The 24,329-nt window shown below is 51.0% G+C and overlaps 1 protein-coding gene across 2 annotated transcripts in view; it reads left to right on the forward strand.

Moving 5' to 3' along the window:
• ESRRB (estrogen related receptor beta) overlaps positions 1–24,329 on the forward strand; it is a 106,603-nt gene that overhangs the window by 15,091 nt on the left and 67,183 nt on the right. The window contains exon 1 of one of the 2 annotated variants that reach the window (XM_004262265.2): positions 15,139–15,169. The exons of the other annotated variant lie outside the window; for it this stretch is intronic. The gene's annotated coding sequence lies outside the window, so the exon portion shown is untranslated. Of the gene's footprint in view, positions 1–15,138; positions 15,170–24,329 lie in introns of those variants that run through there. 2 annotated transcript variants of the gene reach the window in all.

Here is a 24,329-nt window from a genome sequence, read left to right on the forward strand (position 1 = left end):
TCGCTGGGGGCTCACTTCCTTCTCTGAATCCCTGTTCTGTAGAGAAATGCCCTTAGAAGTGGCCTTGTCAAGGAAGAGGCGGCCTTGAGAATCAAACCCTCTTTCCCACATCTCCATGAGTGTTGCCCCATCACCCTGAGCCCCTTAAAGGCCTGGGTCCAATTTATTTGTGAATCTGCAGTGCAGGGCCAGGCATGGAGGAGACTTCAGTAAATACGAGGTGAAAGCTTGGATACAATTTGAGAAAATTTGTGTACTGAGTTGAGCTGCTGATGGGCCACCTGTACAGTTGTACAGGTTGTTCACTGACCAAGAGTTCCTGGTTGAGGGTGTGAACCTAGTTGTTCTAATTAACCCCAAGATACACATGGCAGGGAGGAGAGGCGGTGAGTATTCAAGTTCAGGGCCTAGAGGGGCTGAGGAGTCTCAGGCTCTGACACACAAGGGGAACAGCCCCCCTAACTAACATATGCCGTGGTTGTCTAAAAGCTGCTGTGTTTCTGTCTGCCCAGCACCATCCTTGCAGCCTGAATTTAGAGCCTGATAAGGTCTTCAGAAAGCTTTCTGTTTTGTCTAACTGCAGTTCTTAGTGGGCCCCCAGAGTTCTCCATAGGCAAGACCAGGAAGGGTCACCCAGGCCCTGTTCTGTTGCTGCCCAACACATTGGGCCCCTGTGTTCCCAGACTCAAGGGGCCGGGTGGTGTGTGGGTGTGGGCAGGCGGGGGCCCTGGCTGGCAGGGCATGTTAGGGGGAGAGTCTCACATGGTCTCTGGGCTCCAAGGGCCTCGGTGAGTAGATTTTGGGGAGCGCTGGAGCTTAGTAACTTGAAAGGGAAGGGAACTGCTGTGTTAGCGTTTGATCGGGTGCTCGCAGGCATGGTCTCTTTAAATTTACAGTAACACCTCAGTAAAGTAGGGGGTCCTATCCGCCTTTATGGGACGAGGAGCTGGAGGTCCAGAGAGATTGAGTGACTTGCCCAAGGTGACATGTGGGTCCACTTTAAAGGTCCAGGCTGCGAATCCAAGCCTGCCTGAAATAGTGCGGCGCTCCAGACCAGCCCTCCTGACACTTCCCCTGTCACGATAACGTGGTCCCGAGCTGCCCCTGGGCTCAGAGCCCCTGAGGAGGGCATGTGGCTCTCGAGCTGCCCGGGGCACCTGAGCAGAGGGTCAGGGCATCCGGAAGTGTGGATGTAGGTGCCTGTGGATGTCTGTGCTGGGCTGAGGGAAGTGCCTCTTCTCGCCAAAAAGGGAAGAGGAGGAATGAAGTACCCCCCACCCTCGCTGCTTCCAGGTCAGCTGCCTTGGAGCTGCTGAGAGCAGTCAGCCTGCTCGAGTTGGAACTCAGGCCTGTGGCTGGTGCCTCCAGGGGCCTCCATGCAGGTCCGTGGGGGAGGGGATGTGCCAGAGGCCAGGGTCCTGCGTGTAGCCTTTAGGGCACAGTGGAAAGGGAGCCTGCATTGGCTTGTCTGTGCTGTGGCCAGTGTTTAGCAGGCCTGGGTTTGGGTTTGAGGTTTTCCCTCTCCTGTATATCCAACCTCCCCATCGCCGCAGCTCCACCCCGACCAGCAGAGCAGTCTCAGGATTGACTTGGGGCAACAGTGGGGGACCCACCCTGCCCTCCCTGGGGACAGGCACCCCTCAGCAAAAAGGCTCGCATCGCCTTGGGAAGGGCCCCAGCTTGGCCCAACTAGACACCTGCACGTGTGCTCATGGCTGTCAGCCTTGCCCACCCCTCCTCCACCCCTGCAACCTCCTAAGTCTTTACTCTGCCGGGTACTTTCCCCCGGTAATAGTAAAAACTATAGTTATAGTGGTCCGCAATGGATCTTTTTTAATTTGGTCTGTAAATATACTTATCTAAAAACTGTTACATGTTGTGACATCTAGATAGTGCATGAAATACCTTTATGGCAGAGGTTAAAGTAACCTGAGATCAGAGCAGTCCCAGAAAATAGGGACCCCTGGCGGCCAAGCCAGGCCCACAGGGAGTGCAGAGGTCAGGACGGGAGGCAGGGGTCCTGGCCATGCCAGGTCGTCATCGTGGGTGTGGCCGGTGTGGGCCGCTGCTCATGGGTCGGTGGGTCTACAGTGTTGCCGAGCAGGGGCCCAGCCAGCAGCCAGTGGCCGTGTGCAGCAGATACCTGCAGGATCTGAACCAGAGGCCTCTCCACGGGCATGCAGGAGGACCGAGGGGTGTAGAGGCGGGGACTCGGGCGAGGGACGCCATAGCCGCAGTCTTCTCGGGGGGTCACTGGATCCTGGTTTATTCAGTAACCACAACTCCTGGCCATGCAGGTGAGGCCAGAGATGGTGCCCATGACCGGGAGACCCAGCCACTCCAGGCTAAACCACTTTCTCTCCGCGTCTGCAGCTCTTTTCTGTTTCTCCATCATACTTGCCTCCCAGCCCTGTAGTCCTGCCTCTGTTATCCTAGGCTTGTTTCACTGTATTTTTCTCTTCTTGCTGCTCATGGCCACAGTCATCATCACTAACATCTGCTGAATGCCTACTATGAGTGAGGCACCGTGCAAAGCGCTTCCTGTGGACACTCGCATCTTTTCCGTCCTCTCTTTCCAGACCTTCTGTTCTAAAGACTCAGCCCTGGGAGCCCCTGAGCACCATACATGGGTGGCGTGTGGGACTCGCTACTTCATAAAGGGAGAAGGCAGAATCTGGGGGCTGGGGAAGACCCAGGAGGCTCATGGGCGCCTCAGCCCTCATTTGACAGATGGGAAACTGAGGCCCTGAGCGGATGAGGGTCTTGTCTGCAGTCCTGCAGCTCATGTGCAGAATGCAGCCCAGGCCCCACCCAGCACCTGGTCGTGCACTGCCTATCTTTCTGGATGGAAATCCTCTTTGCCCTCAGCTTCAGGGAGGGCCTCCAGGACCCGAACTGTGAGCCTCAGGGCCGAGCAGTGCTCGTCACCATCTCTCTCTTCCACTGTTACCCTGTGCGCCCACCCTAGCCGGGCCGGGTCAGGCAACAGCAGGAGCCGGCGGGAGCCAGACAGAGAATCATAGGGGTGCTGGACAGACTGACATGAACAATTCCAATCATTTTAAAACATCGAAGGATTGAGAGAGTTTCAATAGTTGGAAACTGGCAGGAAGAGAGATGAGCTGGTGGTCCTGGGCAAGGAGGCCCCCCACTCCTCGTGGTTCCCCTGCCATCCGTCCCCGATGCACGCCTGTGAGCTCCTTCACGTTTCCCTCCCAGGGCATCTCTTAGACTGGGCTCTGCTCTCGGTGACCAAGGTGGAGACAGCAAGGATCTCCCCATGTGGAGGAGAAGGTGGGAGATTTGAGCCACATGACAGTAATGACCATGTGCTCTGTCTGGCTCACACTGGCCTTCCTGGTGCCTCACCCCATGGCTGGCACCAAAAAAGAACACATTGCCCTGCTGCCTGTGGGCACTTTCAGGCAGCATCCAAGCTGCTGCAGCCCATGTCCAAGGTCAGCACCTAACTGGCCATCCCTGATCCGAGGTCAGTGTCAGGGTCTGTAATACTCCCGGGTACATAAACGCACCCGGCTGGGCTGGCGAGGCTAGAGAAGGGCTCCTTGGAGGAAGGAGAGGGCACCCTTTCCTGACATCTGACTCACACTAGCGGCCATGCAGGAATAGACCAGCCCTGTGTGATGTGCTGGAGAGGGTGGAAACTTTGATGTCAGACTGGTCTGAATTCACCTGGTAATTCTGGCTCCCCTTGCTGTGCAGCCTTGAGAGAGTCACCTAACCTCCCTGTGCCATGCTGGCCTCATCTGAAAAATAGAAATAATAACCCTTCTGGGACTTCCCTGACAGTCTAGTGGTTAAGACTCTGCGCTTCCACTGCAGGGGGCACGGGTTCGATCCCTGGGGCCCACATGCCACGGGGTGCGGCTAAAAAAAAAAAAAAAGAAAGAATAAGCCTTCCCTTAAGGGTTGTGAGAAGCTTTAATACAATAATGCTTGTAAAATGTTCATACAGGACCTCACAATGTCCATTATGCCCCAAGCATTCTCTGTAAACATTCTGTGGTCATTGAAAGGAAACGTGCAAATTCATTTTAAAGTATGACTGAATTGTGAATTTATTATGTATTTTTCCAACTGATGAAGAATAAAGGTACCAAGATTATGATACAGGAGAATCAGGAAATGTTTTGATATTAAAAAGCCCTCCTAGGTCCATATGGACTGATGCAGAAATATAGACAGCATAGAGTTAAGTGAAAAAGCAGAAGGCTGAGCAGAATATGTAGTAAAATTACATTTATGGCTTTTTAAGTTCCAAATGCTGGGCATATGCTTTGGGAATTTTGGGAAGGAGACACAAAAAGCTGTCATTTGAGTTACCTCTGGGGAGTCTGCTTGGGAATCCTGGAATTGGGAAAGATTTTTATTTTGACCTTACCCTTTTGGTCATATGTGAGTATGGGTTCTATATGAAAACAATTGTAATTTAAAAGTTAAGGAAACCGACTTAAGCAAGCACATTGGCAAATGCTCCCAAGAAAAACATCGAAATAAAAAAGGGTCCTCTACAAGCTTGGAAGCCAGCGCTCTGGACAGACAGACTTCCAGAAATGGGGCTCCGTCCTTGCCGGGCTCCCTGCCCCCCTGCTCCCCCTTGGCCCCTGCAGTGCACGCCTCACCACGCAGGGGTGGGTACCTCTGCCCGCAGCAGCCGCAGAGACGAACCTGGGTGCAGGTCCGCCTGCAGGCTGGGCTCGCAGGCGTGGTGCTGACAGTGGATGAGGCAGCCGGGCTCTCCCGGGTTGGCAAGGGCTGGCCTCCTCACCACAGCCGTTCTCTGCTTCACGCCTCGCAGAGCCAGCCCGGGGGAGTCGCTGGAGGATCTTGGCTGGATGAGTGGGCGGCTGCCCCCCTGCCTCAGAAGCCATTAATCTTGTGTCTCCTCGGCCTCCCACCCCCGCTGCCCTGGCACAGACGGACTCGGGAAAGGACATGAAAGGGGCCCTGGGCTTCTCTCTGTGGTGGACCGTGACCCTGGAACATACCATCTGGCTTTTCTGTGTGTCTTCTGACACGAATTCCCCAGGTCGGGACACATCAAATAGAGCTGTGTCTGGTGACATTTCTCATTGTTATTCCTTTGGCGGGGCCTTCTGATTCAAGGTCACAGGTAGATGCAGCCTCCAGAGGCTGCCTGCGGGGCCGGGGGCCTCCCGTCCTGTGGATGCCTCAGGAGGGGGCTTGCTCAGGGAGGCCCAGGACCGCAGAGAGGGCAAGACCCTACTCACCGCCCCAGGCAGGCCAGTCCCACGGGGCCAGGCCTGGCCCCAGAACTTCCTGGTGCTACCAGCTCTGGGCTTCCTTCCCTGCAGTCTGACTCTTCCCACACAAAATAGCCAAAGTGCCAGGTACCCAATCTGGGGTGTCAGCAAATGTGTAGAGTTTGACCTTGGCCCTGGGAATATCGGCTTTAGTCTCAGATCCGTATTTGCTTTAGGAAGGCAGAGGTTGCTGGCTTTAGAGTAATTCCAAAACAGAGTGATTTGGGGTAAAGTAATTTTGTGCAAAGGAGAGGGTCTTTTTTTTTTTTGGCTGCGTTGGGTCTTCGTCGCTGCATGCGGGCTTTCTCTAGTTGCGGCGAGCAGGGGCTACTCTTCGTTGTGGTGCGCGGGCTTCTCATTGCGGTGGCTTCTCTTGTTGCGGAGCACGGGCTCCAGGCGCGCGGGCTTCAGTAGCTGCATCACGTAGGCTCAGTAGTTGCCGCACTCGGGCTCTAGGGTCTGCGGGCTCTAGAGCGCAGGCTCAGTAGTTGTGGCACAGGGGCTTAGTTGCTCCACGGCATGTGGGATCTTCCCGGACCAGGGATCAAACTCGTGTCCCCTGCATTGGCAGGCAGACTCTTAACCACTGCACCACCAGGGAAGTCCCAAAGGAGAGGGTCTTTGGTTAACCTAGATGTTTGGTACTCAAAGTTGGACTATCTTCTGAGCAGTGAGTTCTCCATCACTAGGGGCATGTAAGTGGAAAGGGGACCTGTTTGGATTGAGCTTGCTGTTGTACACTTTGCTCTTTAGAAAAACCCCCTTTGTTTCATATCGGTGGGGAGGAGACGGTGCACCTGCACAGGGCCACATTGGACAGCATCTCACTTTTTTACTTCTGATCTTTCCAGCATGGGGCAGCGCCTTCTGAGCTACTTTGCACTTATTGGAAAGTTGGTTCAATAACCCTAATAGCTAACACATATCTATGTGTTTAACTATGTGCCAGGCACAGCACTGCATGCTTTTATCTACTTTTCATCTTTGAATCTCAACAGTACTGCAAGGTAGGCACATATATTTTTCTCATTTGACAGATGAGAAGGCCGGGGCTCAGAGAGGTTGAGTAGCATCCCCAAAGTCACAGAGCTAATAAAAGGCAAAGCCAGGATTTGAACCCAGATCCACCTCCGAGTCCACTCTGCTGGACACACTTGTGGATGACAAATGGCTCCCTCTGTATTCTTTGCTCCCCGTTGGAAATTGTTTGGTTCTCCTTTTTGTCACTGTTTACGCTATCAGAGTTTAAAGGCAGTCAAGAAACTGGGTGGTCTCTGCTTTGCTGCTTCCTGCCTTGGCAGGCCTAATGGCTGGGAGGAGGGCAGGGCTACAGGGGAGGGGGTCCGAGAAGAGGACTCTCTGGGCAACACTCTTGCCACATGAGGGCATTCACCTGGGGTAGGGGGTGCTTAGCGTCGGGCATCTCATTCAGGGTCAGCCTTCCCAGGCCCCAGATACACACGCTCATCCAATCGTTGCAATAACGCAGTGGAGCAGAAGCTCTCCTGTGCCTCGCTGCACGGACACTGAGACTGATGCCCAGATTGGCTGCGTGGTTGATCAGCTAGTGGACAGTGGAGTCAGATTCAGATCAGATCAGAATCTACCTGATTCCTAACTCAGTCTCTCCACTGCCATCCTGCATATCGTAGAGATCAGTCTCTGCTCTCTTGTTGAGGGAATATATGGGGAAACAGAAGAGACGCAGTTCCGTAGGTGAGTGAGGGATTATTCTAATCCTCCTTTTCCAGATCAAGACCGTGAGGCCCCAGAGTGTCTTGTTGAAGTCAGAGGTTGGGGACCAAAGTTACCACCAGGCCCCTCCTTGTCACCTGTCTCCGGTCTGTTCTCTTTGCAGAGGGGTCCAAACAGTAGATGCTGATAATTTGAAGGAAATGGTCACATGGCTGTGTGCAAGGGGAGGAAACTGGATGATGTGTTGGCTGGCTGGTTGTTTTTTGCTTGTTTTTAAATCAGTACTCACATCCCGATTTAAACAGGTGGAATGCTTTGGCCAGTCCAACAGGAAGTTCCCTGTGGTGGAGTCTGAGGCCCTAGCTCAGCCCCTTTGGTAGATCTGTCATCTTAACTAGTCAGCCTCTGAGCCTCCATTTTCGCATCTGTATAATGCGGATAATATCACCCCAGCTCACTGGGTACATGCGAGGGTTAGGTGAAATCAAGTCTCCAACAACGGTGAGATGCGACTCCCTGGGAGGCACAGCCTAGCAGTGCCTCCATCCCCACCCCTCCTTGGTGGGCCCCACAGTCTGCATCATCTTCTCTGAATTTGCCCGCTGGTGGCGAGTCTTCTTCCTACGGGGGTGATTTCATTTTTAATGTAGCCAAGGTCATATGGAGGCAAGTGTACGGAATTAGCTGGGTGACAAAGCGATTCTTGATTACAAGGAAAAGTGAGGATGTGACTCTCTCTCAGGTAATCTAGCTCTCAAGGCAGTTCCCAAGAGGAGTTTCAAAAAGGCTTTGACCAAAGACAGCATCGCTGGGAACTGGGAAGGGATGCCCAAGGTGACCACGTGGAAGGGGACAGCACTCTCCAGGTGTATAAATATCGGTTGGTCACAATTGGTCTCCTGACTTCACAGTCACACTCCGTTGCTCCTGACGAGCTGCCCCCGTTGGCAGAGCAGACTTGGGGCGGGGCGGGGGAGGGACGGGGGGCTCATGCTGGCATCCAGGGGAACTTGGGTAATTGTGGCAGCCACGGGTCAGTCTCAGTCCCTGCTCCATGCAGAATAAGTAACGGCCCAGCAAGATGCCTATAACTTTCTCGTTTTACCAGCCAAACCTGCAAATTACGCAGCAGAACCCATGCTGCTTCAGCCAGGAAGGCCAAATGAGCCGGAGCTTTGGAGAGTCTAGCGGGAGGCAAAAGGGAAAAAGGACACTCAGCCCCTCCCGACCCCCAGGACATCATTTGCTCTTGAGAATTAGCCTGGCAGTGGGAGCCCTAAAAATGGGCACTTCATTCCCCTTTGCTGGTACTGCCATCCCCTGGCATTTTGCTTCTGGGAAAACTTCCAGAGAAACCGTTCTGGGAGACGTAGAAATTCGGAAGTTTTGAATAAGAAGATAGCAAGCCAAGAACATAACCTGGGGAGAAAGGCAGAGTACGGGGGCAGAGAACCCTGAATAGTGGCAGGTGGACCTCAAATGCTGGTCTGAAGACCGTTAGAGATCAGAACAGAATGGGAAAGGAGCAGTACCACGAACCTCCCAAAAGCGTTCACTTCAAGGGCAAGATTGTCCTTATTGTGAGATTTTTATTTTTAAATGGCTCTTCTTTTATGAAATGATGGTCATACTAGGTTCTTTTTTTTTTTTTTCATTAACATTCTTACCTGACAAAATAGTTAACCTTGTACTGATTCCCAAATTTGGTGGTAGTGGGGTAGAGTGAGGTTCATTCTGTGAGACTGAAAGATGGGGACCCACTGGCCTAGAACACAGAACCCAGACACCAGCTGTCCTCAGGCTGGACCACGGGCTCTGCAGGGAACCTGGGGCAGCAAGTGCAGACACGGGGAACTAGTGCTCGCACCTGATGTTTTTCAAGTGGAGGCTCCTACGAGATGGGGCTCCGTCCACCCAGGAATCTTCTTCCCCCTTGAAGCTCTGCCCTTTGTGCTGTTCAAAGGGCAGCTGACTAGAAGTCACAGAGAGAGGAGAGTTCTTCTCGGCTTTGGCCAAGTGCTGCTGAGAACGCTGTCTTCACCCTCCCTGGATTCCGCCCGAAGGTCTGGCCTCCTGCGAGGCATCAGCAGCTGCGTGTCTGAGAAGAAAGGCTCCTGTTACCCTTTGTGGTAATGGCAGTTCAGGGCCAGGCCACTGTTGAGGCCAGCATAGCCCCAGATATTCACGTGGGAGGATCGAGAGGAGAAAAGCAAGCAACTCCTTGCGTCAAAGGAGAAGGGAACAATGAAGGAAAATCTGAAACAGACTGGGAATTGTCATCCGTGAAAGAGCATGTCTTCTTAATCCCCACTCCAGCCTTTCCAGCCTGGAAGACTTCAGATTAAAGGGCCATGATGAATAGTGACCACAGTGACACATTACTTCAGAGAGCACCCCAGGATTTAGGTTGGGGTTGGCTCCACTTTCTGGGCAGTGGGTGGGAGCAGATCCTACAGCGCTCTTCGATTCTGACCCTCAGCTACAGCGCTCCTTGAAGCATTCGTGGAACTTAGGGACGGCAAGATGCTCTCGGGGGGAAAAAAGGTTTCTGTGGCTGTATTAGTCAGGGTTCTCCAGAGAATCAGAACAAATAGGGAGGGTGTGTGTGTGTGTGTGTGTGTGTGTGTGTGTGTATCACACATATAGATACACATACACACACACATATATATGTATATAGAGAGAGATTTTAAGGAATTGGCTCATGCAATTACAGACGCTGGCAAATCCCAGGACCTGCGGGTCAGTCAGCTAGTCCAAAGGCCTGAGAACCAGGAGAGCTGATGGTGTCGTTCCAGTCCAAATGCCGACAGACTGGACACCCAGGAAGAGCTGCTGTTTCAGTTTGAGTTTAAAGGCAGGCAAAAGCTGATGTCCCAGTTTGAAAGCAGTCAGGCAGGAAGAGTTCTCTCGTACTTGGGAGAGGCCCTTTTTGTTCTATGCAGACCTTCAACTGATTGGGCGAGGCCCACCCACATAAGGGAGGACAATCTGCTTTACTCAGTGTCCTAATTCAAATGTTAATCTCATCCAGAAACGCCCTCACAGAAACAGCCAGAAAAATGTTTGACCAAATATCTGAGCACCTTGTTGTCCAGTAAAGTTGACACATAAAATTAACCATCATGTGGTCAGATGAACTTGGGATACTCTGTGTACTATAGCTGTGTCTCACACCTTCCAGTGTGTGTTAGTATATTAAAGGTTCGGAGAAGTTCTGCAGTTAAAAAAACCTATTTGACTTGTTCGCCCAAGTGTTTTGCTTATTTATTTGACAATGATTTTTTTCTTTCTTTTATTTTTGTGGAGGTGGTGTGGGGAACAGACAAGATACCTGTTAAAATCTCAGGTAACTAGATTCTGTGGACCAGGCAGTGGGAAACACTGCCCTGGAGACATTAGCTGAGACATCACTGGTCCTCAGAACTTCCTCTGCCATAACTGCCTCCCTGCAAGTATTTGATTTGGCTTCTTGGGCTTCTCTTCCCTGCTCTCCCCCATGCTGAGCTGGCACAAAGGTGGCCTGTCCATGATTGGGGCTATTGTGCGTGTAGAAGATTTCATGCACTATCGTGGTCAAACTGCAACCAAAAGTAAAACGACTTAGGAGAGAACTTTCTGAGAGTTCTTATTTAGGTGGCTTTTCTTAGGTACTTACTCAGTGCTGGCTTGGTGCTAAGTGCCTTATTTATATGCATGATCTCATTTAATTGTTCCAACCACCCTTTGAGTTAGGAACTGGTATCTCATTTTACAGATAAAGAAATAGGCACGGTGGGAATTCCCTGGCAGTCCAGTGGTTAGGGCTCCGCACTTCCACTGCAGGGGGCACGGGTTCAATCCCTGGTTGGAGAACTAAGATCCCGTATGCCACGTGGCGCAGACAAAAAAAAGAGAGAAATAGGCACAGAGTTTCCATTACTTTCTAGCAAATGGGAAGTCAGTATTTGAACATGGGTTCTGGAGCCCATGGGCTCCAGAACCATGCCCTTTACCACCGTGCTACCCTGATTTGCAATGTGTGACTGGGAAACCTTTAGGAACAAAGGAAGCAAAGTTCTCACAGGCATGTAGTTTGAAATCCGTCTATTGATGGCAAAAGAGAAAATTGGAGAGATTAGGGAAGGGGAGGAAGATAATGCCAGTTAGGGAAGAGAGACTGTGTTTGTAAAATGTGCTCATGTTCCAGAGGGAAAGGCAGAAGAGCATCAGCTTAGGATGTCCTGGCCCACGGTCCCCCTTGCTGGTGACAGACAGACCCTGCTCAGCTGTGTGTTTCACTTGGTGCAGGAACGGCCTGGTGCCCTTGGAGATGATCCCTGAGAGCGCCAGTGGGCTGAGGTGGTAACAGGCAGCAAGGTCCTGCTAACCGGGAGCACGACGTCTGGTCCAATCATAGGCCTGGCTTGGACACGCTGGGTGCTCCCAAATATCTGGCGTGCTGTCTGCCTATCTGCTAGGTGAGCAAGGCAGCTGCGTCCGATTTGGCACAAGGGTATTCCACAGAGGAGGGGCGGTGTGTGTGCATGCGTGTGTGACCATGTCTGTCTGCAGCAGTCGGTGCCCATCAGGGAGGGGCTGGCTCCTGCCACAGAGGTGCCCACAGGAGTGTGTCTGCGTACTTGCGTACACACCACACATAAATGTGTTCCTGCATCACACAGTACTTTAAGTTATTTCAATTATATTATAAGTATGTATTATATTGTATTATATCCTTGTTAATCATCTGTCCCTCCCAAGAGAATAAAAGCTGCCTGAGGTCACAGACCTTATTTTCACTGCCAGGGAGTGTCCAGAGCACTGAAGTACCCAAAAAATATTATGAATGAATGAATGGATGAATGGACAGACCACTAGGTATAATCTTTTAGTAAATTGTCCTGAAATTTACACCTTCATGTGAACTGCACCCCTTCAGCAGAGCCCTTCGGAAACTTCAGTTAGCTCTTTCAGCCTTCTTCCCCTTCCCCTCTCCTTTCCCCTCCCCACCCCTCCCCTCCCCTCTCCTCTCCTATCCTCCCTTCTTCCCTTCTCTCTCTTCTCTCTCCCCCCCACCCTCTCCCTCCCTTCCTCCTCCTCCCCTTCCCCTCCTTCTCCCTCCCCTTCCTCCTTCCCTTCCAGTTCTCCCTTCTTCCCCTCCCTCTACCCTTCCCTCTCACCCTCCCCTTCTCCTCTCTTCTGTGCCCCCTCCCTCTCCCTCCTCCTCTCCCCCACCTCCTCCTCTCCTCTCCTCCCCCTGCCACTCCCCCTCCTTTCTCTGTCCCCTCCCTCTCTTCCCCCTCCTTTCCCCCTCCCCCTCCTTCCCTCCCTTCCCCCTCCTTTTCCCCCTCCCCTCCCCCTCCTTCCCCTCCCCCTCCTTCCCCTCCCCCTCCTTTTCCCCCTCCCCTCCCCTCATCTCCCCTTCCCTACCCCCACCTTTTCCCCCTCCCCTTCTCCTCCTTCCCTCCCCTCCCCCTCCTTTTCCCCCTCCCCTCCCCCTCATCTCCCCTTCCCTTCCCCCTCCTTTCCCCCTCCCCTTCCCCTCCTTCCCTCCCTTCCCCCTCCTTTTCCCCCTCCCCTCCCCCTCATCTCCCCTTCCCTCCCCCTACTCCTCCTCCCCCTCCCTCGTCTCCTCTTCCCCCTCCCTCTTGCTCAGTTTCCCCTCCAGGTCCCTGGTGCTCAGAGTCATCTCTGGCTTCAGCCCAGCCTCTTGAATATCCTTAATGACGATTTTTACCTTTTTTTCTAAGAGACAAAAGTCATTTGGAACCAAGCATATGAGCTGGTTTGTTGGCCAAGTTGGTCACTAACCGAGAGATGATAAATGAGTGTAGTAGTAATCAGACTAATATTTTTTTGAATATTAATACCTTTTGGAAGACGGCCCAGCGCCCAGAGGGTGGGATGAGCTGCCTTCTAAGTTTCCTTTTGAGGTGGTTTGGGAGCTTGGATGCTGAGTTTATGGGCATGATCAGAAGAGGGTAGAGTTTTCCCGGCAGTTTTTCCTAGTGAACCTGGGGGTGAGGCTCTGTGAACTTCAGCAAACAGATCCCAGAGGGGAGAGGGAAGTGGACAAAGCCCAGAATCTCCAAGGGCCTGCTTTGGTCAGGTTGGTAAACCAAGGTTAATTTAGCTCTTCTTCTCTGCCAAGCCTTCCCTCCGCCTTTGACGTGTCACTGTGGGACCTCGGCAGCGACCCCTCCCACTCTGATTTCCTCTCTCCTGGGCTTGCATCTTATTCCACCCTGTGCTCACTACCTGCCTGGGAGAGCAGCTACCCAGGAAGCCAGGCCCTTCTCCTGTGACGGATGGACCCCCACAGGGCAGAGGTTGGCCCTGCTACCCCTGGGCGTAGTTAGAGTGGGACAGAACGGCTGTGCCCTGCCTCACAGACTACCTCTTGCTGGGCAGGCCCTTCATTCTGTCTACAGCGCTGGCCCTTGGGCTGCATTGCCACTTTCTGCCCAAGCTCCGGGAGCCCTGATCCTGGGGCACTGGGCACTGAGCCTGGTTTGGAGCCATTGCCCCTGCTGCTGCTCTCACAGCTTAGCACAGAGCCTTGCACGCTCCCAGCCAAGGCTGTTTGAGATCTTCACAAATCCATATCAAAGCATTCATATTAAATGCCTCGTTAATATAATTTTTATTGTAAAAATTACTTGGAAAGGTTGAAAAACATTTGGAATTTCAGGGATGCAAATAACTCATTGAATTTACAATAGACTCTGATTTCTTGGAAATCATTAAGCCAACTCAGATATTCTTACAAAAAAAAAACAATCTAACCTACCGATTATTTTCAGATGTGATGAAATGTTTATGAATAAATCATTAAAGATGCAAGTTGACATCATGTTATGCTTTGTGGACATTTAATTAAACATTAAAAATTTTTTGATTTTGCATTTTTTTCCTTTTCATATTTGGGGATTAATAATATTTTGCATATTTCAAACATATGAAGGTCTTTGAAAAAATTCACAGGCCAGAGGCTCTGTGTATATAGAGCTGAGTGGACAAACCGACCCTGTTCCACCCTTGGGAGTTACAGGGTAGGGAAGGGGCAGGAGGGGGAGGTGGGGAAGGGGAAGGTGATGGCTGGAGAAGCCCAGGGTCTCTGAGAGCCAGCTGGGGTGGAGCTAGGGCTAAGAGTCAGGGCTGTGTTCTGGAGTCTTCTCTGATTGTTAGTTGATCTCATCTGTAAAAAGGCATTGAAGCCTTGTTCTGTTGCCTGGGGTGCTTCTCCTCCAAGCTTCCAGACGGCCATTTAACTCCCTCCCTCTCTTCAGTCAAGACCCTACTCAAATGTCATCTTAGTTAAAATGGTACCTCATCCTTCTCCAATATATGATGCAGTGTTAAGAAGCCATTAATACTATGAAGACAGATAAATCAGGACAAGGAAGTAGGGAGTGTCCACTGTCGTGCATTAGTTTATTTACTTGCGTGTGGTCTGTCTGGACCCTTTTCCTGAGTGGGACTGTGTTTTGTTCATGGCGGCGTCTCCAGCTCCTTGGACAGTGTCTGGCACCTAATAACTCCACATGGTAAATGCTTGTTGGCTCCATCAATGAGCGAATGAATGATCTTTGTCTGCCTGCCTCCAGTGGCTGTTAGGAGAATCAGGTAAGAAGAGATGCACTCTTCAAATGATAAACTGATGTGCCAGGGGCCCCAGGAGTCAGAGCACATTTTCTGTTTGCAGAGGGCTTTCCAGGTGTTCACTACGTGGCTCACAGGACAGCAGTTCTCAAACTTCCATCTTGGTAACAGTCGCTTGGAGAACGTGTTGAAGTGCAGGTTGACGCCTCACACCCAGAGATTCTGATTCCATGGGTCTGGGGCAGAGCCCTGGCATCTGAATTGAACAAACTTTCTGGGTGATACTGATGCTGCGGGTCACCAGACCACACTGCGAGAAGCCCTCACCGAGCACTAGTTGTAACTGTCGCTTCATTTCGCAGATCAAGACAAGATCCCAGAGCCCCTGGGCTGTCTCAAGCTGGAATGCAGCGTGACCCCAGAGCCCATGGTTCCAAAGTTGGTGGCAGGCGGGAATGGGGCTGCCCCTCTGAAGGTCCCAGGAGCCTGCACTGAGAACCGTGACTCTGGCTTGGTACCCCTGGGTGCTGGAGTTCTGGTTTGCCTATTTCTTCTTTTTAGACCAGAGGATTTGGGAGCTGCCAACCACACAGGCAGCTCAGGGCGCACACCAGGTCCTGCGGGGCCAGCCAGGCCACTGAACATTGATAGGGGCTGAACTGTCTTGGAGGAGCAGGTCTGGGTGCCCCCAGGAGGTCAGAGGTAACCGGTTACTGCCTGAAGCCCTTGGCACGAGGCACAGAATTGCTGGCATCGGAAGCTGAACGGCCCACAGCTAATGAGCCCAGTGTGGATGGAGACAGCTGATTGGCTGCTTCTCTGAAGCAGGACAGATCCTCCCAGCCTGATCTGCCTGTGCAAAGCGCCCGTGAATTCCTCTGGTGCAGCCCCTGGCTGGGTGACTATTGCCACTGGACTGGGGGTCCTGGCTGCCCAGCCCTCTGACAGACACCAGGCAGCACATGGTGTGCAGGTCACAGATGCACCAGTAATCTTCGAGGACAGGGTATCTGGCCACAGTTACTCACATCTGCAGAGCAGACTTGGGACCCCCGAGTCATGAGGCCGGTTTGAGGGGCCATCGGGACTTGGCCCAAAAGGAGTGCAGGTGGCCGTTGCCAGAACTCTGGCCTCACTCATTGATTCGTTCTTTTTTTTATATATATAAATTTATTTATTTATATTTATTTTTGGCTGCATTGTGTCTTTGTTACTGTGTGCATGGGCTTTCTCTAGTTGTGGCGAGCGGGGGCTACTCTTCGTTGCGGTGCGCGGGCTTCTCATTGCGGTGGTTTCTCTTGTTGTGGAGCATGGGCTCTAGGCACGCGGGCTCAGTAGTTGTGGCACGCGGGCTCAGTAGTTGTGGCACACGGGCTTAGCTGCTCTGCGACATGTGGGATCTTCCCAGACCAGGGCTTGAACCCATGTCCCCTGCATTGGCAGGCGGATTCTTAACCACTGCGCCACCAAGGAAGCCCCACTGACTCATTCTTTTGTTCATTCCACAAAAATGTATTAGGCACCTTCTATGAGGACACCAAGATGAATAAGACAGTCCGTGTCCTCAAGGAACTTAACCAATAAATGATGGCCCAAGGCACAAGCACTTACAGAGCAGCAAGCAGCCATTGAATGCACGGTGCTACACGCAGCAGACACCCAGTAAATCTCTGCTGAAGAGAGAGGTGCAGGGGGACGTTGAGGAGGGAGTGAGAATGGCGCAAGGGAAGGCTTCTCCTCGAAGGACAAGGGAAAAGGCATTCCAGACAAAGGTGTGAGAGTCATAAAATATTCGGGGAGTGCCAAGAAATTTGGTGTGAGTGGCAGTGTAGAGGAGAGAATAACTTTTATTAAACACTGAGTCCCAACCAGGCAGTGTTCTTACACATGCTCTTAACCCTCAGGCGATGCCAATGTATAATGGGAGTGAGAGCAATCTCTTTAACCCTTGGAGATTGCTATCACTCCCATTATACAGTTGCATAGCCCGAGGCCCAGAGAGGTTAAGTTAATGCTCCAGGCCATGCAGGTAGTAAGTGGTAGAGCCAGGTGTTAAACCACTCACCAACTGGTACTTAATCAGTCTGAGCCTCGGTTTCTCCATCTGTAAAATGGGATACCCAGGCTTCTCTTGCAGGTTTCCTGGAGGGATTAAGAAAGCTATGCATGAATGCACATGGAAAATCTGTGAAAAGATACAAGATTCACAAAAAAACTTGGTAGCAGGGGTTACTGTGGGGAGGCTGTTAGGGGACCAAGAATTAGGAGACGGGAAATAACATAGTAATCTCTGGATCACTTGTTGGGCTCTAGTGTGTAAAGGTTAAGTGAAAAGGAACCTTAAGGGGAAGGAGTTGGGGTGAGGGTTCAGTCTGGGAGGAGAAAGAGTGTTGAGGCTGGTATCCCTAGAGCAGGAATGGCATTTGTCTGCAGCGGACAGTCCCCCTGCACCCCTGCCCCTCTCTTTGAGGGGCAGGACACTGTGGCGACAGGCCTCCTCCTTCGTACAGTGTGTACATTTTATCTCTGCAGACTTCTTGCAGACTTGGTTTAAAGATCTCAGCTCAATACCATTAGTGTATATCTGCAGAGGGCCCTTTGTAAAATTGATTAGAAAGTGGGCTTTTGCATGTTGGGTGGGAGTGGGGGGGACCTAATCGGATTTGAACACTAGATGGTATCTAATTCCCTGCATCTAGCAACTGGCTTGGGGACCTCCCTGGGAGCCAGGGCCCCTAATTTGGTTTGCGAATACATTAGCCAAACAAGCTGAGGGGGCTCCTTTGGGGAGAGGGTTTGGGGGAGACGAGGCAGGGAGATGGTGGGAAGGCTGAGGAAATGAAAGAGGTGCTTTCTGCACAGGTCCTGGGTGTAGCCGTACCCAGCATTGCCAAGGGTGTGCATTTTTGATGGTTTTAGCCAGTCCAGGAGAATGAAGCAAACTTTTAAAGGGACTTGCATTGCTTGCCAAGTTATTAAGCCCCTATATGTATCTTTTTTTCATTTTACAAATTTTTTTAAAGTAATATTCACATGTATAACCAAAAAAGTCAAAGAGTTTGAGAGTATAGGCAATGACTGGTAAGTTATTCTTTCTCCCGTAATCCTTGGTTCCACAGACAGCCTTCCCAAAGTAACCATTGTTACCAAGTTTTCTATGCATCTTATGTTTTCTCAGATTTTCCATGGGCATACAGAGCTTTCTTAATGCCTCCAGCAAACCTGCAAGGGAGCCTGGGTGTCTCATTTCACAGATGGAGAAATTGAGGCTCAGATTGGTAAAATGCCAGTTGGTGAGTGGCAGGGCCAGGATCCAAATTGTCAATGGTCTGGCTTTAAATCCTGGAGTCTTTTCATGGAATCATGTGTCAGTCCTGAAAAGAGAGGGGACTGCTTAAAGCTAAACCCTTGGATTTTTACTTCTCCAGCTCTTCTCTTGAGTCCACTCATGTGCTGTCATTTGGTCCACTTTTACCCAAGAATCTTCAAAACAGGATGGAAACTTGCAAGGGCATCTTGGTGGGAGACTCCTTCAACTCGACAGCCCTCATGAGACCGCCTTGAGTGAATCCTTGTCTGTTGTATCAGGATATGGTGGGCGGCCTCCTTCTGTCCCCTTCCCTACCAGGCACTTGTATGTGTGTGGAGGAGGGAAGAAATGTGTGCAAGTGGCAGTGTAGGCTGTAAAGTAAGTGTGGCTTCAGAACCCAGGGTCAGCGCCCAGCTTATTCCAGATGGTACTGGTGCCAACCTCATAAGGTTCTTGGGAGGTCTGAATGGTATGATGGCATGGCACCTGGCCCATGGTAACGTCTCAATAAATATTAGCAATTATTAGTAATACTACCTAGGTAAACTTTCATATATTACTCATCTACTCTGTACAAGTTACCCCAACCAAAATATAAGAATAGTACTGTTCTTATAGTATTATACTGTTATTTACTATTACTTAATAGCTAATATTATTTAAATTATAATTCTGTTTACATAACAGAGCTTTTAAAGAACAGAATTAGTGTAATGATAGGCATACAAGAAACGCTCAATAAATGTGATTTTGCATTTTTTCCCCTTCCCTTTACCAGCTTTAAATCGAGATCTTGGTTCTCTTTTATCTCCATTCTGAATCTAATTTCTCTAGGGGAGAATGAGAACAGGGGAGTCAATCGCAGTCCAAGCTGTTTGGGGGGGACTGGGAAGTGCATGGGGTAAAGGGCTAGGCTCCCTCTCCCCACATTCTGTAGGGACCAGAAGACCTCAGCCCTGACGCTGAAGTGTAAAACCCACAATTATGTAACAGCTGGATTACGGGGCGATTATTAGCTTTGCTTAAAGATTTTCTGCTTACACAAGGATTAGCTGCGGGGTTCCTTTAAATAGCTGGCTTTGCTAATGCATTTGTACTGCAGAGAAAGGGGGTGGGAGAAAAAAGGGGACAGGACTGTGAGGCAGAAGGTCTTCGTTCTACGCCTGCCGCGTGACGGGCATTTTACCTCGTGGAGCCTCAGTTTCCTTGACGGAAATGAGAAGCGTCTGCCCTGAGGTGCCGGCAGGAGGACCGCCAACCGCTGTGTCAAGGCTGCGCTGCACAGCTAAGGCGCCCAGCTCGAACCGCAGCGGGGGGGACAGACCCGCCTCACGCGCTGTGGGTGTGATGCACCAGCCCAGCAGATGCTCCAGAGCCCCGCAGCCGCCCCGCAAAAGCTCAGAGGTCCAGACGCCCTAACGTAGCCCCCAGGGATTTTCTGGAACGAGCCCCTGCCCACCTCTCCATCCAGATCTCCTGTCGTGCCCTCATTTGCCCCTGTCCTAGACTTTCCAGATTCCGATTTCGCGATGTATACTGCTGTTTCCCATCTGTGACTTGCACGTGGTGGTCCCGTTACCTAGAGGCCATTCCACACCCCCTTTCCTTATTGGCCTAGCGAACACCTTGTCCTTGAAGACAGCCTAGAGGAGACCGCCTCCAGGAAGGCTTCCCTGACCCACTTTCCCCTGAGGAAGGTTAGACACCCTTCCTCTCTGCTTCAGGAGTCCCCGTGCATAGGCATGTGTGACTCTATCAGAACGCTACTGGACACTTTACTGTCAGCGTTCACTTGTTTGTAGCTGCTATGAGCTGCTGAGATTAGGGGCAGGGTCCTTGTGTTTGACTCAGTAAACTTGTAGTAAATGAAATTTTTTTTATGCGAGGTAAATGTGCTTCATCCCCAGGCACCACATCCCCCAGGAAGCATACAGCATGTCCTTAAGAACCAAACCCTGGTGTTAGACCATGGGAGTCGAAATTAATCCTGGCTCTACACCAGCTCTGTGACCAAATTACTTTGCCTCTCAGGTTCCCCACCCTTCCTATGGGACTGTAATAGTTCAGACCTCTTAGGGCTGCTGCTAAGATGAAGTAAGTGCTGCACTTAGAACAGGGCCTGGACATCGTTCTGTGTCAGGCGGTGGATTTCATTCCGGAGGGCTCTGGAATCCTGCCCCTGCAGATCCTCCCAGCCCACCCTCACCCCCTCCCACGCCCCCAAGTTGCTGAGCTTGCCATTTCTCTCTCTCCCCTCGTTCCGGTGAACTTTCTCACTTCCCTCCCCACCACAACCAGTCAGCACGGAAGTAATCCAATTTTACTTGATTATTAGTCATTACTTTCTGCTGCTGTTTTTGTTTATTACTTTTTTAAAGCCTTCGAGATTTAATTGAGTTGATTGATTAGCACAATCACTGATTGGAAGGAGATACTCTGTAACCCTCTCCTCCCCCAGCCTGTACCTTTGCCCAGAGAGTACCTGGGCTGGTTGTTAAGGTCCAGGACTCCTGCCCTAGGGACGCAGTGGCATGGCTCGGTGGGCTGGGAGCCAGGCACTTGACCCTACCTGGCTGAGTGACCTGCGGTGAGTTCCTTACCCTCTCTGAGCCTGAATTTCTTCCTCTGTAAAAAGGGGATTGAACTCAGTGAGCCTTCTGATCCTTTCCTGCCCAAAAATGCTATAAAAACTCTACATCTAAGTACCACCATCCCCCACCCCTGCCCCCGCTCCCGCCTTGGGCTGTGAATCATTCATTCATTAAGCGTCACTGAGACCCTGTGCCCAGCACTCAGCCAGGTGTGGTGGGATCCAAATGTGAGTGAGACCAGGGCCCTGCCTTCCAGGAGCTGGGGTGGGGATAGCCTGACAAGCAGCAGATTCCAGCATTTATAACTTACCTGTGTTCTAGGTTCAACAGGGTTTTGAGGGGAGTCCCTAACTCTGGAAAGCGTAGAGGGGGTGACCTCAGTGCAAAGCGAAACAAAACAGACTGTGATGGGGGACAGTGACCTTTATGGAGGTCACCCCTCTGTGCCAAGTACTGTGCTTAAGCCCTTTCTTCTCATTTCCTCTGTGATCCTCACAGCAAGCCTGTGACTAGGGGAATGCAATAGCAATTTTACAGACGGGACACTTGAAACTTGGCAGGGCTAAATGGCTTGCCTAAAGCTACACAGCAAGTAAATGAGGTGAGAACGATATGAAAGCATGTCCTCTTTATATAGTTTTCTACCATGTACAGTGTTCAGTAGTTTGAGAAAGGGTTTTAAAATGTTCAGCTAATTTCCCCAAATATCACTTCTCTTTTCATTTTTTGTACATTATCTTCCACGCATACCCTTTTTATGTTGTGAATATATACATCTCTCCAGTGCAAAGGGCCTGAGGTGGTGATGCCCTTGGCGTGTTTGGGGACGAGAAAGGAGGCCAGGATGGCTGCAACATGGGGAGAAGGGTGGAAGGTGAAGTTGGAAAGGCAGCCAGGGCTAGGGCGTGAGGGCTCTGTAGACCTTGGTAGGGGCTGGGTTTTATTCCCAGCAGGTTTTGCCATTGTCTTCCAGTTCCTGTTGTTTCAAAAGTCAACCCAGTGGATGTGACCTTATTTACCAACACTGAGGTTGTTTCCAGGGGGCAGTGAGTGTGCAGTGTGTGTGTGTGCACTCATGTGTGTCTGAAGGGAACACTACAGGTTGCATTTCAGGCATATGGCTTTTGGCTTCTGGTGAACTTTCTTAGTCTAAAGCAGTAGGCGTTGAGGTGACCGGTTTGGTGATCAATCGTTTGTGTGACTAGACCAGTACAGCCAGGCTGTGACTTGTGGTGGAGAGAGGGGAAGGCACTGCAGCCAGCAGATGTGCGAGTGCAGAGGAGCAGAGCCAAGGAAGAATAAGGCTTGTCCGGAGGCCTCTGGCCCTGAAGGAGCGGAGGGCGATGGGAAGGTAGAGGCCACCTAAGGGCAGTCAGCACGCGTGGCTCCTCACCTTCTCTTCAGGAGGCGAAGTTGCAGCTTTTACATTTTTTCCAGTTTTTTTTAAAAAGTAATTAATTAATTAATTTATTTTTGGCTGCATTGGGTCTTCGTTGCTGCATGCAGGCTTTCTCTAGTTGCGGCGAGCGGGGGCTACTCTTCATGGCGGTGCGTAGGCTCCTCATTACGGTGGCATCTCTTGTTGCGGAGCACAGACTCTAGGTGTGCGAGCTTCAGTAGTTGTGGCTCGCGGGCTCTAGAGTGCTAGCTCTGTAGCTGTAGCACACGGGCTTAGTTGCTCTGTGGCATGTGGGATCTTCCCGGACCAGGGCTCGAACCCATGTGCCCTGCATTGGCAGGCAGATTCTTAACCACTGCGCCACCAGGGAAGTCCCCATTTTTTTTCCAGTTTTTTAAAAAACTTTTTATTAGGATAGTTTTGCTTTTGCAGAAAAATTGCAAAGATAGTGTAGACAGTTCCTGTATACCCCTGTCCAGCTTTCCCTGCCACTAACTTCTTACAACGTTATCATGGTACGTTTGTCACAATGATGAAAATGACATGGGGACACTACTATTAACTAAACACTGAGCTTTGTTCAGATTTCATTCATTTCCCACTGCTGTCCCTTTTCTCTTCCAGGACCCAGCTCACCACCCCACCCTGCATCCAATTGTCATGTCTCCTTAATATCCTCTGGTCTGTGACAGCTTCTCTGACTTTTCTTAGTTTTCATGACCTTGACAGCTTTGAAGCTTGCTGGCTAGGTATTTTGCTTTTGCATTTTTAAACTTTCTATTTCCATCTGAAATCGTGACGTTGGGAACGCAGGAGTTGGAAGGGCCTGGGTTCAAATCCTGGCTGTGCCCCCAACCCAGGAGGCGACTGAGGAACCCTTTTATCCTCCGTTCCTCCCCCCTTACAGTGGGCGTGAGTTGCCTCCCGCTGGGACCTGGTGAGGGTTCACTGGATGGTTGCTTAAGTGCTCAGAAATTCAGGTTTCATTTTCGTTTTCATTTCGATGGACACCTGCTGGGACTGATTGCCCTGAAGACCTTGTTCACTTCCTCTCCAGGAGCCAGGGTTGTGAAATGCCAGAGCGAGCAGGATGGCCGGGAAGGTGTGACAACTTTGTCTGAAGCTGACACTTTGCAAAGCTTTTGAAACTAAGATCCTAACTTGATCCCCACAGTAACTCCATGAGGTAGCAGGATGAGTTAACCCTGGTTTATTTTATTTATTTATTTTTAAATTATTTATTTATTTATTTGTCTGTGTTGGGTTTTCGTTGCAGTGCGCAGGCTTCTCGTTGCGGTGGCTTCTCTTGTTGCAGAGCACGGGCTCTAAGCACGCGAGCTTCAGTAGTTGTGGCGCACAGGCTTAGCTGCTCCGTGGCATGTGGGATCTTCCCAGACCAGGGCTCGAACCCATGTTCCCTGTATTAGCAGGCCGATTCTTAACCACTGCGCCACCAGGGAAGCCCCAGGGAGTGTTTTCATTTTGTAATGTGGGTTTTTTTTTTTTTTTCTTTAAGTGATTTCATTTTTAACCCTTGAATTACCTGTGAAACTGGGATGAGCCAAAAGCTTGTGACTGGGGCCTGCTTCCTGGGGCAATCTTGGGACCAGTGGCTCCAGCTTCCCCCCAGAGGGCCCACTGTGCTACCTCCTGTGTCATGTGTCTTCAGGCCTCTCCTGCAGATGGCTAGGCTGTCTCCATTTTGCAGAAAGGGAAATGGAGTGACTGAGATCAGACAGGGCAAATGACTGTCTCAAGAACACACAGCCTTGGAGCTGGGGCAGAAGCCTTATTAGTCACTGGGCTCTTTCTACCTGGCATAATAAGAGCTCAGAAGACCCTTGTGCTGTTTACTATTTCTTTAAAAACCTGAAATGTAAACACAAAATGGCAACTCCACCCTTGAAAAGGGAGCTGGAGGGCGTGTGTGTGTGTGTGTGTGTGTGTGTGTGTGTGTGTGTGTGTGTGTGTGTATGCACACTATGAGGACAGAGAACAAAGCAATTTTGGCATTTAAACCTGACAGCCAAAATGTACCCTCTATTCCACCAAGGCACACAGAGGGTGGAGGGGTGGGCAGTCCTTTCTGAAAGGACCTCTGGGGCCTGTGGCTGCCATTCCCTTGATATTTGAGGTTCCCATTCCATCCTCTTTGAACTTGCTACATTCGGGGCTCACAGGCTGCCCCCAGCCCCTCGTAGCTCTGCACAAGGATGACGTGGCCCTGGCAATTCTTCTGGTTCTAAGTGACATCTCCTCTGCCTGTCCCCCATCACCAAGGTGTGCCCAGGTTTTCAGATCTCTGAGAAGCTTAGCGTCTCACGGAGCGGGCTGAGCGTTCGCCCGCTCCCTCCTCCTCTTGGCCCTGGTGGTTGGCCTTGGGACATGGGTCACCGTACCTGGGTGATCCAGAGAAGAGTTTCTGCTCAGACTTGCTGTCTTAGTCTGTTTGTGATTCAATAACA

The sequence above is a fragment of the Orcinus orca genome, chromosome 2 (genome assembly GCF_937001465.1).
Source record: "Orcinus orca chromosome 2, mOrcOrc1.1, whole genome shotgun sequence".
Taxonomy (NCBI): domain Eukaryota; kingdom Metazoa; phylum Chordata; class Mammalia; order Artiodactyla; family Delphinidae; genus Orcinus; species Orcinus orca.